This window comes from Salvia hispanica, chromosome 1 (assembly GCF_023119035.1).
Source record: "Salvia hispanica cultivar TCC Black 2014 chromosome 1, UniMelb_Shisp_WGS_1.0, whole genome shotgun sequence".
Classification (NCBI taxonomy): domain Eukaryota; kingdom Viridiplantae; phylum Streptophyta; class Magnoliopsida; order Lamiales; family Lamiaceae; genus Salvia; species Salvia hispanica.
Genome location: NC_062965.1, coordinates 8,558,522 through 8,575,082, shown reverse-complemented (window position 1 = coordinate 8,575,082; position 16,561 = coordinate 8,558,522). Strand labels below are relative to the sequence as shown.

The following is a 16,561-nucleotide window of genomic DNA, read 5'->3' as shown; positions in this document are numbered from 1 at the left end:
ACGCCCGGCGACCGCCAGGAAGTGCGTGGCGACCGCCGGCCAAGTTGCGGCGGCCCGCCACAGAAACGCACCGCACGACAGCTGTGTTCAAACTTAATTTGCCGTCGATCGTGATGTCCGATCAAGGCGTTCTATATGTCATTCTCTTTGTCTTCGAAAGAGCATCGCGTTGGTACCAAGATCACCTCAATTGGAGTTCTGTGGAGAGAGTGATAGCCGTTCTACCATAGTCGTGCAAAACTGTCAAGTGCAGAATTAGGCGGAAATTCAAATAAGGAAAGATGACATTACCTTGTGAAGCCAAATCTTTTCCTTCTACTATGCGGAACGAAAATTCCATCTTTCCTATTGCTTGGAGGAGGCTTTTTTACCAAATTTAAATCCTTCTCAAGCCTATATATACCCCGTAACCTAATTCATAAAATTCACCATTCCATAGCCCCAAAAAGAGGAGCTTTCATAGCTTCTCCTCCAACCTTAATCTTCCACCTTCTTTTTGTCAATTACTTCCATAGCATAAAATTGAGAGTTCTTCATAGTTCAAGGGGTTGGAGAAAGAAGCAAGAGATCATCAAAGAGCTACAAGGATTCAACCTTTGGGTTTTATTTGCTTTAGCACTTATGTTTATTTTGTCTTCACTTCAATCTATATTTTTAGCTTATTCAATTATGTCTAACTAAATTCATAGGATTCTTTGGATGTGTTAGTAACTTTTATTGGTTTTTACAATTCCTTTCTCTATTTAATATCCGTTTTGTTTTTACTTTATGTCTTTCCTATGTTATTTTTGACACTTCACGTCTGAGTGACACATTCTGTGTTGATCCAACACAACTTGCTTCGTAACTGTGAGAGAGTTCTAGCGAGTTAGGTCCACTTAGTAGACACTACAATTAGCTTCCTTTAAAACGACACTGTTAATTGAGAGTGAAGACTTTTCAAGGGTCTTAGGAGCTTTTAGGACTTACGTGTTAGGATTGACAACCCGCATGTTAGTAATGAACGTTTGCATCGCATGAGCATAAGCTAGGTGAGCATAAGCTACGTGTTAGGTATTGTAGTTGGAATTTGTATAACCGAACGCACATCCCTAGAATTCTCTTATCTCTCATACTTTATGTTTGTGATTTATTTGCATTTAGTTGTTTTCTTGCTTTTAATTGTTTTTACTTTCAAAATTCCAAAATTCTCTTGTTTCTCTAGATAGTATTTGACGCTTAGTATATAATAGCCAGTTGCAATTATATTCCCCGTGTGCGATATCCCAGTACTGACATTTAGCTATACTAGATCTACCCTGTATACTTGCAGGTATTTATAATGCTAAAAAATAGTGCATCAACGACAAAGCCTCCAAGTGGGCCGGGTGGCCACTGGCCACTAAATTACCTCATCCGGGCTGGGTCAACTCACCAATGTCTTCATATTCGCAAGAGCTTCATGTGAGTACCTCGGATGCCTGAATTGGAGTCTGATGTAGAAAGTTGTGACTGTTCCACAAAAGTCTCACATTGAAGCGTCAAAGGCCGGATCCAATGTGCAAGATGACCGAGTCCGGAGCCACCACCCATGCCAAGTGGCTCTACACTACTATCGCCTGGATCGGGTAGCACGGTTGAAGCCAGATAGACAAGAGGGTCAGAGCGGTCTGTGTGGCTTTCTCTACCAGCTCCACCTGGACCGGATAGTTTTTTGCTAAGGCTCATTTCATGCATCGGTTTTGGATATTTTTGGGAAAGATAATGCACAAATCTTGAGTTTAAGTGTGCAGAATGGTAATCTTGCATCTTATGGATGACTCGTTGTTTGATTGCGTGTTGTTTTTGTGGCTTCGGTTGTTTTGGTAGTGCGAGTAACTGTTGTGGTTTTGCACTTGATGACTGGTGATATGTAGAGGTCCGTAATTGGGTTGATCACTTTGGTATGGACCTAGATTTTGGGAGCCTCATTGATGTGGTGGCACGAATGCTGAGCTAAAGTTTGGGTTTTGTGGAGGTTGGTAATGTTGAGGAGAATGATTACGATTGAGGGTCCTTGGTTGCTTGAACTGGGTTCCCTCCACCGAAATAAGGGTGGCCTCTCCACGGTGCAGCCTTCCGATGTTCTAGATTCTGATTCTTATTTTGAATCCAACTCACTCCTGTAGTGCCTTGAACCATAGCGCCACCTTCATAATTTTGGTAGTAGGGCCTTGCCGCATGCATTGTACACCTACTCGGGTGAAGAAGATATTTTGTTCTTTTCTATGGCTGATATGATGACTTGTTCCGATTTCCCAATCTTTGAATCAAACTTCTCTTTAGGGTCAATTACAGTGCGCATGAGCAGTAGCCACTTGTTTGAGTTGTCATAACCACACTTTGATAAGGATAACAAGCTCAGTTTACCGCCACTAATAAGAGAATTAAGAAATGGGAAAGAAAGGGGGAAAATGCACAACTGAACATAAACTGGAATAACTTGAAATGGACTTAAACATATATCAAAGTACTAGTTTAATTAAAACATACGTAACTGATCATAGTTCGATTTGAACTTGCAACGGAAGAATTCAAATGCAAATGACATCATGTATGAGGACATGATGTATCCAAACACTATTCTAACGAAAGACACTTGTCATCTCTACTCAACACCAGTCATCGTCATCACTACTCAACCTACATATTTTTAAAATATATGCAAGACTGAGTATTTGATTTACTCAGTAGACATATGATAAAATATATTTTCATAAATGAAGTTTTGTCAAGCCATCATTAAATGAGCTCAGAATTTCATCTTAAAAGGCCCGAGAACAACAAAATACTTCACACCTACACATTTAACTGATCAATCTAAGTCCATATACCATACCATATCAGATCGGAACAAACGTGAGGCAAACATCATAAAATAAAAGTCGACATCATATCGAAAAAACTGAGCAAAAAGGTTGTTCATAAATCAAAACATTGGCATGGCATTACATGCATAACTTCATTTTCATATGAACCACGTGCTTGAATTTTTTTTTTCATATTTAGGCAGAATGCACAAAATAATGTGTTGCATAGAAAATCCCACCTCGTTTGCTTAAATTCTTAAACTTGAATTTCTTACTCCGATCATAACTTGCTCGCTTAGCCCTTTTTCAAATAAAATAATATATATACATCAGACTTGAGAAATTATCTAATAATTTCATATATTCACCCTTAGGAAATTCTTGGAATTTCTTTTATAGTAATTAAATTAAGAGATATCTGCGTTAAAAATTCAAAAAAAAAAAATCCTTAGACATAAGTATTCAACAATGAATTAAATAAACAACAAATCTATGTGACCAAATTTTGTACAACCAAAAACTAGTTTATTTGTATAAAAATAGGTTTATTTATGCATTTTATTAAAATATATGGATGCATATATAGTACATGGAAAGTGTATAATATTATGGTCATATATTTATGATTTACGTATATTTTTTAAAATTTTTTGGAACCATTAATTTTATTTAGTGCATACTTTAATTCAAAATTTAAAAATAATAGAAAGAAAATTCAAATATAAAAATAAAAATGAGGTTAAATGCTAATAAGTCTTTTTAACTTATCCACTTACTATATTTATGATTTTAATATATAATTAATACATCAAATATTAATATTACCTTATTTTGGTTGTACAAAATTTGGTTGTTTATCATTACTCATAAAATAAACAAATTCCCCAATTTTAGAACATCGTCAACCTCTCCCTTTCGATTTTTTCGCGGTCTGCCATGGCGTTGCTGGCCGACTATTCGCGTCCTCAAAAATCCTACATTCGCTCTTTTTTTTTCCTTAGGCTAAATTTGGAAGATTCACGTATAAATTACATTGAGGGATTTAACTAATAGCATGGTTTATTAAACTTAATTTCCTTAGATTAATTATTACGGAAAAGCAATAGATCCGTAAATTAATTAATAAATCCCAATAATTAAAATCTGACCCAAGAACTAATTTACACCTGTCCAAACATTTTAATAGGCAGCACAATTAAATAAAAGATCAAGTTGCCCAAATAAAATAAACATTGAGCTAGGGGTGGGTCGATACGATATATCGTATCGAAAACGTTGTATCGTGTATCGTATCGAAAATATCAATATGAAAGAATTTCATATCGTTATCGTATCGAAAGTTTCGATATATATCGAACTTTCGATATAAAAAAATTTCATATCGTTATCGTATCGATATATCGTACCGAAATTCGATATATCGTTAAATATCGATATATATCGAAAATAAAATATCGATATATATCGAAAATATCGATATATCGAAAATTTTCGATATATATCGTATTTTCGATATAAAACGATATATCGCGATATAAGGAAATTCATATCGTTATCGTATCGAAAATTTACGATACGATATCGTATCGTATCGAAAATTACGATATATCGAAAATTCGATAATTTTTCGATATTTTTCAATACGACACGAGCGATATATCATTTTTTTGGTATTTTTCCCCAGCCCTACATTGAGCAGCCCAAAACTTAATAATAAGTGGAGTTCGCCGTCCAAGGCAGCGCAGCCGTCGCCTCATGACCTTCGTGGTTCGCCGTCCAAGCCGCGTCGTTTTCCGGTTAGTAGAGTTCTCGTTTTATCTTTATATATTTATATATATATTTTCGTGGAGCAAGGAGGAGAGTTAGTTCCTCACTCGTTTCTCTATAGAATTTGATGGAATTGTGTTTGTGAATTGTGAACCAGATTAGGGAATGTTAAAAATATATTCCCATCTATCCCAAGAAAAATATCCGTTCTTTGGACAGTATAGAACTTTATGGACTTTATTTTATGTGTTAAAAGTGGAGAGAATAGAGCAAGAAAGAGATAATAAAAAAGAGAATAAAATTATTTCTAAAATGAGTCATCTCTGGACAAATTCAAAAGGATAGGGAGTCGTTTTCAGTGCTAAGAAGTATACGTATGCTGTTGAAACAATTATCGGGTTTAATTGTAAGTTAATTTCTGACTTTAAAATCACAGGTAGTAGAGTTGTGGTGGAATCATGTTTGTAACGGAAAACGAAAGGGGCGTAAGTGTAGTTGAATAAATCTCATCGGGCTGCTTTGGAAAATTTAATTGGGCTGATAATTATTTAAAATTTTAATTAATTAATTTTGGCCCAAGAGTTGTAGTTTACTGTATTTTAAATCCTTGGCCCCAACGTGTAATATAATTAACTTGATAAAATAAAATATTTAAAACTCGTGTCTTTCATCGAGGATCATGCGTCTTTCAGTCAAAAATTTAAAAAATTATAAACTGCTTGTCTTTCATGCTTCTTCCATTAAAACGCATGACATTGATGCGTTTCATTAACCAAAGACGGTCATGCGTTTCTCACAAACTGGAAAGCCAAAAAAAATGCAGTATTAAAATGGAAAGACTAATGTGTTCTAGAACACAACAAGAAGAATTAACCCATCTGAAACTCCAAATTTCCTATTTCGCGTTTTTGACTCTCTTTTTATACTCAAATATGCACATTTCTCACAAAATACGTCAAAATACCAAAATAGATAAAATATGCAAATAATGGACATGTAATACAAATTTGAAATTAAAAACGGATCAAATAATGACATTAAAATAGTGCAAAATCCGAACGTATCAGATGTCTTGAACGAACATACGTTTACAAACTGGCTATAAAACTTTTGATACTTTAACTAATCACTACCTTGCAGAATATTCATGAAACAATCATAAGAGTGTGCTTAATAATAATGTGGCACAACCACGAATCCGCCCGAGGACTTACAAAATGAACACTTAATCCAATTTACTCCTATTTTATTCCTTCTTCCTCTCCAAATCAACCAACAAAACAATTATTGAAACTCCATGAACATTCATCCTTTAAAGCTTGGAATCAAAAACTGAATTTTAACAAACATGTGCGCGTGAAAGTTTTCACCAACGACGATGTGAAAAAATCGTCGTGCATGTTGTCCATGCATAACTTGAAAATGCGATTTAGACATAAAACGCACTTGTGAAAACACATACAAGATTAAAACAGATTTATACTCCTAGATCTAACGAACTTCATTTCAAACATATAATTAAATCGAAATACAAATGACATCAATCTCGAAAACGCATAAGACTAACTCCAATTATTGGTACATAGATCCAAAACATAAATATGAAATCAATGACTAGATCAAAACAAATACCAACAACCCATGCAAGAATCACAAACAAACGAAGGCTAAATTACTTCCATCCAAGACAAAACTTCAACAACTTCCAAAACACGAATAATTTCAAAGTAACCAAACATCCAAAATAACACTAAGTTATTATAATCCAGCCTATATAGAAAACATTAAGATACAAAAATCCGTAATGCGAGAATAATAATAAGTACTCCCTCCATCTTAGGGAAGATGACTTTTCCTAGAACAATACGGGATTTTATGCACACTTATTTTAAAGAGTTTAAGGAGAGAGAACCTTTATTTTAAGGAGAGAGAACCTTTACTTTAACTCTTAAGAATAATGCTATGCGGCCATAATGTGGCCAGCCACACAATGGCATTTTTGTAAATAATTATAAAAGTCAATGCAATAAATTAAGAGTGATGCTAAATGACCAGCTAGTCATAAAACTTAAAATATTAGTAAATATAGTACATTAAATGCTAATTTACTTGAAATTAGTTCATCTTAAAAGTATCAATTTTTCTGAGACTAATATACCCTTGTGCACAAATAACAAACTAAGTCATTAAATATCTTGGAGAAATTGAACTTTGAATGCTCTATGTAATTTCTTCTGATTTCTTTTATGTTTGCTTTCTTTTTCTATTTTTTTATACTTTTTTTTATTATTTTAATTGCTTAGTATGTATAGTTACGTTTCAAATCAGAATATAAATACGTTTCAAATCAGAATATAAATACGTTTCATTTAGGTTTGCTTTCTTTTCGATTTTTCTTTTTTTACAATTATTTATTTTCTAGTATATATTACTCCCTCCGTCCCCCATTAAGAGTCACATTTTTCCATTTCGGTTCATCCCCAATTAAGATTCACACTTCATTTTTACCATAAATGGTAAGTAGGTCCCACATTCCACTAACTCACTTCACACACATTTTATTATAAAACCAATATAAAAAGGTGGGTCCCACATTCCACTAACTTTTTCAACCAACTTTTAAAATTATCTTAGCACTAACTATTGCTATTAATTTATGAATAATGCTATGCGGCCATAATGTGGCAAGCCACACAATGGCATTTTTGTAAATAATTATAAAAGTCAATGCAATAAATTAATAGCAATAGTTAGTGCTAAGATAATTTTACTTAACTACTCTTGTCTCAATTTTCTACTTTAAATTTATATTTACAATATTCTCTCCATAATAATTTATGCACAATTTACGTTAAATTATATGTATGTTGTATTGGAAATAATCATATCATACCTATCAACTAAGAGACATCAACATATCATAAATAAATTGTGGTAATAAGTAGTATGTATACTTGCATATAGTTAATATATTTTATAATCAAGTTTAATAAGATCCACTAATCTTAAACATAATGTTAGTCCTAGCTATTCTAATTTGCTAACCAATTTTCATGAATTGTGCAAAGTTATATAATTGTATTGCATATCATATAAAGTGTACTTATGTAGTGTATTAGAATTGTATCATGTCTTCTAAACTGTAAATATAAGTTACATATTAATATTATACTTATTGCGTATCTTAGATACTACTGTATTATGTAAAAATAATTTAATTAGTTACATTGCAAAAATAACTATATTATATAATTATCATATTATTGCAAAAATAACTATTATATGACATAATACAACTTACACACCAATAACTAAACTTGCTAATAATACTAATAATAACATATAATAGTAATAATATTGACTTATATAGATAACATGGATAAATTATAAATGCAAAATACATTTAAAGGTCATTGTACTAAACTACTTATAGGAATTTGGCCGTAATGGTATATTAGTAGCTTTATATCATTATTATATAGATTATGATACCATTTAAAATTTAGTTACAAGAATATACTATAGGTTATATTGACAATACTAATAATAATATCAAATATTAAAAATTATAAATACAACTTCATATTTATATATAGTTGCTAATATATTATTACAACATGGAGCCATGTAATATTGTGAGTTATTATTGTTATTGTCGCAATTATCCGATAATTATAGGTTTTAGCTAAACTGTAGTACTAGTTATGTTATAGGTTTTAGCTAAACTATAGTACTAGTTATGTTATGAGGTGTAACAATTTATTATTATCATTATTATTAAATAACTAATAACTGATCCCAATTGATTTTAGATTCAATAGATATTTGATTCACTTGAACAATTTAAAAATTTATAAAATCTAATTGGGATTAATACAATTAATGAACTGAACAAGTAAATGTTCAATGAAACTTAAATTTTATTGAAGATTCAATTGATGTTCCTTAGAAGTATACTTTTGTGACACCGGGAATTTGTGGAATATGTGTATAACTAAAATGCAATTTGTGAAAATCCATCTACAACTTCTACAAATGTATATTGCATGTTTTTGTTTACAATATTGCATGTTACGTGTCACGTGGCAACACAAAGTTAAAATTATATTACAATTTTAAAATTATTTGTTTTTTAAGTACATCCACGATGGGATATATACAAAGGATAGCAATTACTACACTTTAACATATTAATAGTGTTAAACAAAACATCAAAACATCAAATACATACATAAAATATAAATAATAATAGTAAAATAATGGAGTAGATCATAAGTTTTGGAAAATCAATTAAACATCGTATTTTTCATCTTTTACGTGTAATTTTTTTTTAGTGTCATTGATTTTTATTTTTATGTTTTTCTTTGATTTTACATTGTGGTGTTATTTAATACTTGAAAATATTTGATCCCCAATTATTAAATAAATCTAAGACCAATAAAAATTCTTTGTTAAACTGAAGATCAATTCAAATCTCCAATCTAATCTAATACTAGATGACACCCAACTAAATCGAAAATTTACTCAGGATCTAAATTACATAAATGAATGAAAATTAATTTGAATATCAAATTATACGATCGAAATAATTAATCTTTAGTTCCATTAAAGATCAATTAGAAATAAATAATTGAAGTTTATTTATAAGTAGATTAAGCATATTATTAAATTATAAAATATCATACTATAGTTATATAATATAACAAACTGTTTAACAGAATTACAATTATTAATAATACAATTATCACTGATAATTAATCTATAGTAGTATCACAAATGTAGGATCATACTATAAATGTAAAAATTCACACTGCATATTGTGTATACATAAAAAATCTAAATTTTCAATTATAATGTTGTAATAATATATTAACTTATACACTTATCAAATTTTATATTATCATGTGATATAGTAACATGTTAAGATTAGTAATGTTTTATTTTCAACCCTTGATATTATTAATTTATACACTATAAATCGTTATTAGAATTTTTAATATTAGGGATTATTATGTTTGACATATTATAATATTATTATGAGTTGTTATAATTTAATAGTCTCAATGAAATACAAATGACTGCATGTTATCACAATATTATTAATTAATGCAGTACTATTTAGTTATTTACTACTATGATATAAATTTTAAGATTATAATAGGTGCTACAACTATATGATGTAATATATTTTTAACAAATGAACAATCTGAAAAGATAGAAAATAAAGGATAATATTAATAAGTAATGAAAAAAGAGGGAGCCGATGAGTGGGGGTGTACGATTGGTCTTAATTGTAGATTAGATACTATATGTATTTTAACATGATTCGTGATGTATATACTAATCAGTCTATACGAGTGGTCTTATTTAAATGTTAATGTTAAGTATAGTATACTTTAAATATTTATAGAATTTTAATATTAAGAAGATATTTATATTCTGATTTCAAAAAGTAAATTAACATATTTAACAATTAAATAATACTCCCTCCGTCCCGGATTAGGAGTCACAGTTTGACCGGACACGGGTTTTAAGAAATGTAAAGAAAAGTTGGTTGAAAAAGTTAGTGGAATGTGGGACCCACCTTTTTATATTGGTTTTATAATAAAATGTGTGTGAAGTGAGTTAGTGGAATATGGGACCTACTTACCATTTATGGTAAAAATGAAGTGTGACTCTTAATTGGGGATGAACCGAAATGGAAAAATGTGACTCTTAATGGGGGACGGGGGGAGTAATATATACTAGAAAATAAATAATTGTAAAAAAAGAAAAATCGAAAAGAAAGCAAACCTAAATGAAACGTATTTATATTCTGATTTGAAACGTAACTATACATACTAAGCAATTAAAATAATAAAAAAAAGTATAAAAAAATAGAAAAAGAAAGCAAACATAAAAGAAATCAGAAGAAATTACATAGAGCATTCAAAGTTCAATTTCTCCAAGATATTTAATGACTTAGTTTGTTATTTGTGCACAAGGGTATATTAGTCTCAGAAAAATTGATACTTTTAAGATGAACTAATTTCAAGTAAATTAGCATTTAATGTACTATATTTACTAATATTTTAAGTTTTATGGCTAGCCACATTATGGTCATTTAGCATCACTCTTATTTTAAAGAGTTTAAGTAGAGGGAACTTTTAGCTAAGTGGAATGTGGAGTGAGCGGGAAGTGACACCTTCTCTCTCATCCTTATTGGCTTTTATAGTTCGATTGGCCTTGATTCTAATACAACTTCCTCTTTCTTTTCTTCTTTTGAATATCTTCTAGAAGTTTTCCACCTGTTTAGACAACGATATATTCTTGTGCACGTCAGACTCTTGTGAATATGTGGCTTACTGGTCAGTTAGTTGGGCGCTTCTTTCTCCATGTTCCAGCTGATTGTTCTCCTAACACACATATCTAGTTCATACCCCCTCCCAATATGCACACTTAACGACTCGTTTGCCCATTTATCTATATAAAACATGGTGAATTCATCTTAAATCAATGCATAAAACTAGTATTATAAATGGTACAGTGTAACACCCACGATTTTTCGGATAATAAATTTTTTCTTATGGAATGCGAGATGAAAGAAAATAATATTTAATTTCTTCCGTGGTTAAAATCAAGGATCGATTTTGGAAGAATTAATACTCCATCTGCCCCTGACAATATTTGGTAGTGGACCCTATGTTCCACTAATTCATTCTCACTCACATTTTATTTTAAAATTAATATATAAAAGTAGAACCACATGCCACCAACTTTTTCAACCCACTTTCTATTACATTTCTTAACACCCGAGTTGGAGGTAGTATTCAGAACATCACTAAATATTACTCCCTCCGTCCCGCTTAAGATGACATGTTTTCCTTTTTAGTTTGTCCCAACTAAGATGACACATTTCCTTTTTTGAAAACTTTCTCTCTCCAATTAATGCACTCCACTTTTTCTCACTCTTATTACAATATCCATCTTTTTTTTATCTCTCTACTTTAATACTTACACCCACCTTTTCTCTATCCAATTAAACACTTTAATCAATAACTCCTAAAATCTCGTGCCGGCTAAGCAATGTGTCATCTTAGCCGGGACGGAGGGAGTACTTAATTGGTTGCATTGGGAGATTTTGATCTTGTTGAAAACAGAATGACGAAATAAATTAGAGTTGTCCGTGAACTTTAATTAATAAAAGAGATATAAAATGTGAAGTAATATTTGGGCTTCTCAATTAAATAGAGTCCAATATTTATATTACAAAATTGGCTTTTGGTCTATGAATTAAAACAAATAAATAAATAAGTGGGAGATGCTTGTTCCTTTTGGGCTTCTCAATTAAATAGAGTCCAATATTTATATTACAAAATTGGCTTTTGGTCTATGAATTAAAACAAATAAATAAATAAGTGGGAGATGCTTGTTCCTTTTGAAATCCCTCCATCTTTTTCTTTCACGGTAGATCCTCCAAAAATTTGTCCCGTGAGTTTTCTTCTCAAATCTGTTCAGATATCCTCTCCATCTTCCAGCCGTTACCTGCAGGCAATTAATCACCAAATAAGTGTCAATCATGAGGATTTAGTATCAATTAAACCAGACACTAATGGCCATTAAACCACAAAATTTATTGAGATAAATACCTGTTTTCACTCCCTCATAATCACGGTAGTCTCACCATTCCTTCTCACTTTCAGAATTTGCAAACTGTAGGAAAGAAACAAACTGAGAACGAGAGAGAAGAGGAACTGTTGTCTTTTGTCCCAATAGCATACAAGCCAAGGTAATTTCTTTTTACAAATTCATAGCACAAACTCCTCAATTCCATTCCAGTTTCAAGCATATGCAAGGAATTCAAAGAAGCTTTCCATCCCTTCCAACCACCATTTTGTTCGAGGAAGTTATAATTTCAAGTCACAATCATATAGTTCGTTCACAAGCATTTCATCATATAAATCAATCGGAACTCGAACCAAATTAAAAGAAATCAACACCGATCAAACATCACAATCAACATCAAACGAATTGAACCCCCGCTGCAACTATTTGAAATCGGTAAAAGAACATAAGTTGGAAGTAAAGAACTTAACTTTCGGGGTTGTTCGGGTTGGTTTCGGGAGGCGAACTCGGGACTGCTCGCGCGTCGACGGCGATCTCCGGAGCAGGAACTGCACAGCGAGGCGCTAACTCGGCGTGCTGTTTGGCTGTGGCAACTCCGCGATGACAGTGGCGAATCGGCGAAACAGCAGCGGCAGCCTCTCGCGACATCGGCGTTTTCTGCTGAGGAATCGACAGAACGGTGGTGGTGAGAGAGTAGTGGCGACTGTGGGGTCGCCAGATGTTCGAGATGACTGCCGGCTGGAATACGCAGGGGTGGCGTCCGGCGGAGGTGGACGAGGATGGATGGTGGATGTGGAATTTGGGGCCGGATGCTTTGATTTTGGGAGAAATTAAAATGGGGCAGAAGGGAGAGAGGGGTTGACCGATGGGAGTATTTTTGGTGGACTCTCTTTTAGTTGGTCCTGGGTTCTTTTTTTTAATTGCATCCATAATGGCTTTAGGCTAGTTGCTAGCCACTAGCAACTCTCTCTCCCTATTACGTTATTAGCATTAAAATTTTATCTGCCACATCATACATCATCATTTTAAGTAAATAGACTAGTCATAGGCTAGCCACAATAAAAATAATTCAAAAACAACTACATTTACGGAATTAAATTCATGATAAATTACGGAATTAAATTTACGAGACATATACGGAAAAATTCATTCATTTCATTTAAATAAAAAAAAGGTACATACATTAAAAAAAAGTACATAATAAAAAAAAATCGAGCTTCCACACACGAGTCCCCGCCGCACTCTACTCCTCACTAATTTATTAAAAAAATACATTAAAAAATGCAATAAAAATGCAATAATTTTATATAAATTAAAAAAAGTACATAATAAAAAAATTCATAAAAAAAATACATTAAAAGTGCAATAAAAAATGCATAAAAAATACATTAAAAAAATGCATAAAAAATACATTAAAAAAATGCAACCGGTTAGCCGAAATTGAGACTACTATGGCGGCTAGCGGGATCGGCCAGCGGTCAGCTAGCGCCCGCAAATCGGCTAGAGCTCGCCGATCGACTAGCCTAAATTGCCGCAATGGAGGCTAGTGGATCGGCTAGCGCCCGCGATCAGCTAGCCTATCCGCTAGCCTCCATTGTGGATGCTCTAAGTTTGGAGAAATAAAGATGTGCCCTTTAAAAATTGGAGAAATAAGGATGGGGTGAAATAATTCAGTCTTGGGCCTTTTAATTCAATCCCGGATTAATTTCAAAGTGCGAATAATTATTCTAAGTCCGAGATAAATATAATTACGACAGGAAATTGTTGCGATAATTCAATTACCCGCTTAATTAATTTTGGAGATTTTAATCCTACACCGTGGTGGAAAATACGAGGAGCCAACGGAGGAATTATGGGCGTGAGCGGCCGACCGGCGTCCCACGCGACGCCTTGTGCAGCCGCCGAATAATAAAAAATATGCGAAAGATGAGAAGCAAGATAAAAGACTTTTCCATGAGACTCTTATCTGGAAAGAGGAAATACACAAGTGCGAGATCTTTTAAGTGAACGAGATGGGCTTTCGAACTAAAGTTTTACTGTTGGCTTTCGGTTTAAATACGAATTAAGTGCCAAGTCTATCTTATATTGAAATTAGTGCTACGTGAGAGCTTTCTATTTAAGAAATGTCCTTTTAAGTGCGTTTGAAGTATTATTTTTAATCTATGACGATGTGATATATGTGCTTAAAGTGGAAGTGATTGTCATGTGTTTCTATGGATAGCTTTTTGAGTGGATTGTGAATCGCTCGGCCTTGGTTGATATGATGATATTTGATGCTCGATGTTGACCGATAAACATGGTTTAGGTTTCAAACTGGTTTTATGAGGAAATGAGGATACAAATATTTTTGTCATGCCATATTTTATTTTGAAAAAAATGTCTATCTGTTTGTCTAGCAAGGGGAGCGTCCCTACTAGACCAGTTATTTTTTTATAATCGAATTCGGGTCTGGATGTGGAGAGTGTGTCCACTCAGGCTAGTGTACACAACATATGGATCGGGAGCCATCCTTCGAGTTGGCCGGTCTAGTGGACTCGGAATGTGTCCACATTCCCAGTCCATGTATAGTTCTGATGTGGTCCATGGGACCTATCCGAAGTGGTTGTTGCCACGTATGGTTAATCGAATTCGGGTCTCAGTGTGTGTATCGTCCCTACTTTGACTAGTGTACACCAGGGACCGTGAGTCACGAGCAGGTTGGCCGATTATTGTGACCATGGGAGGTGGCCACCTTCACGACACCAGAAATAACAAATATGACAGTTTTTCAAAGAACTCAAGGATCAGTTGAAGGTTTACGATTTTGAATAAATGATATGGTACTTTATGAAAAAACTTAAAGATCAGTCGATTGATCCTATTTTACGAAATGAAATGATTTTAGTGTACCCGGGCCTTTTCAAGATAAAACCCCGAGCTTACTCAATAATGGCTTGACATGACAACTTTTGAAAATGTATTTGGCTTGTGTTCACTGAGTATATTAAATACTCAGCCCTGCATGTGTTTTTAAAATGTGCAGGTTGAGCAGTGATGACGATGGGCGGTGTTGAGCGACGGAGTATGTTCTTTGATAAAATGGTGATTGGATGCATCGTGTCTCCATACATGATGTCATTCTCTCTTCAACGCTTCCGCTAAAAATAGTTTTCTATTGAGACCACATATTATTGATCGAGTTTATGTACTCCTGAAGATGATACTCTGATTATATTCAAGTTATTTCCATTATTTTGAGCAAAGTCCAATTATCCCTTTGTTATCCCCCTTTCTTTCTTGCTTCTTATATCCCTCCGCAGTCGCGATAACCCGTTCTTTCTATCCTTAGAAAGGGTAGGCGTGACATATAGTCCAAAATTTCGGGCATAATTTATACTCTCTCCATCCCTTTCAAGATGATCATCTTTTCTTTTTTGTTTGTATCATCTAAAATGATCATTTTCTACTTTAGAAATTAACTTTATATCTCCCCATTAAAATATTCAATTACATTTTCTTTTCTACTTTATTCAAGTGAATTACTCCTTCTAAAATCTCATGTCACTTAACAATATGCCCATCTTAGATGATACAGATAGAGTAGTTATAATATGACATAATTTACTAGTTATGCACATTAGGGGCTGTGCTAAATGCATACACACATCCAATAATTTAATATTAATAAAAATTAATATTTTAATAATATAATTTAAAATAAAATTATATTTTGTATGGAACAACATCCATTGTTGTGTGCTACCAGCTATAGCAGGGGATCCAAACCCAATATGATATATGGTGTGTAATCAATTGCTAACTCACTCTTTAGTTTCTAACTACAACTAATTTAAGACCATCGAATTAAGAGATCTAATGGTCGATAATTTGTCATATGTAATTTTGTTTTTCATATTTTAATATTAAAAAGATAAGATTAACTACCACATTTAGGGTTTTGAATCGCAATGTTAATATAATGTACTTCCTCTGTCTCCCAAAGTTTGTCCCAATTTGACCCAGTGCAGGTTTTAAGAAATTATTTGACCTTGAATTAAATGAAGGTGTGTAGTGGAATAAGGATCCCACATTGAAGAGATTGAGGGCGTATTTAATGTCTACTTTCGATAAGATTCTAAGTGGGACAAACTTTGAGGGATGGAGGGAGTATTAAAGATATCAACACAATGCATTTCATATGTCAACATAATTTAATATTGATATTGTACAAATATTATGTTGACCTATTATGTTATCTATATTGATAAAGCCGTTTGTCGAGAAATATGAAAATTTATGATTTTTTTAAAATTTTGACATCGGAACATATGCATGTAAGATATCGTTGGTTACTCATAAAATTATCTTTAATTTGATATATG

The 16,561-nt window shown here is 32.7% G+C and overlaps 1 long non-coding RNA gene across 1 annotated transcript; it reads right to left on the bottom strand.

The window, feature by feature from the left end:
* Positions 1-11,781: 11,781 nt before the first annotated feature.
* Positions 11,782-13,092, bottom strand: LOC125215415. The gene is made up of 2 exons (XR_007175260.1): positions 12,224-13,092; positions 11,782-12,119 (listed from the first exon to the last, which is right to left on the bottom strand). It is a non-coding gene; the product is annotated as an uncharacterized LOC125215415 (long non-coding RNA).
* Positions 13,093-16,561: the final 3,469 nt, after the last annotated feature.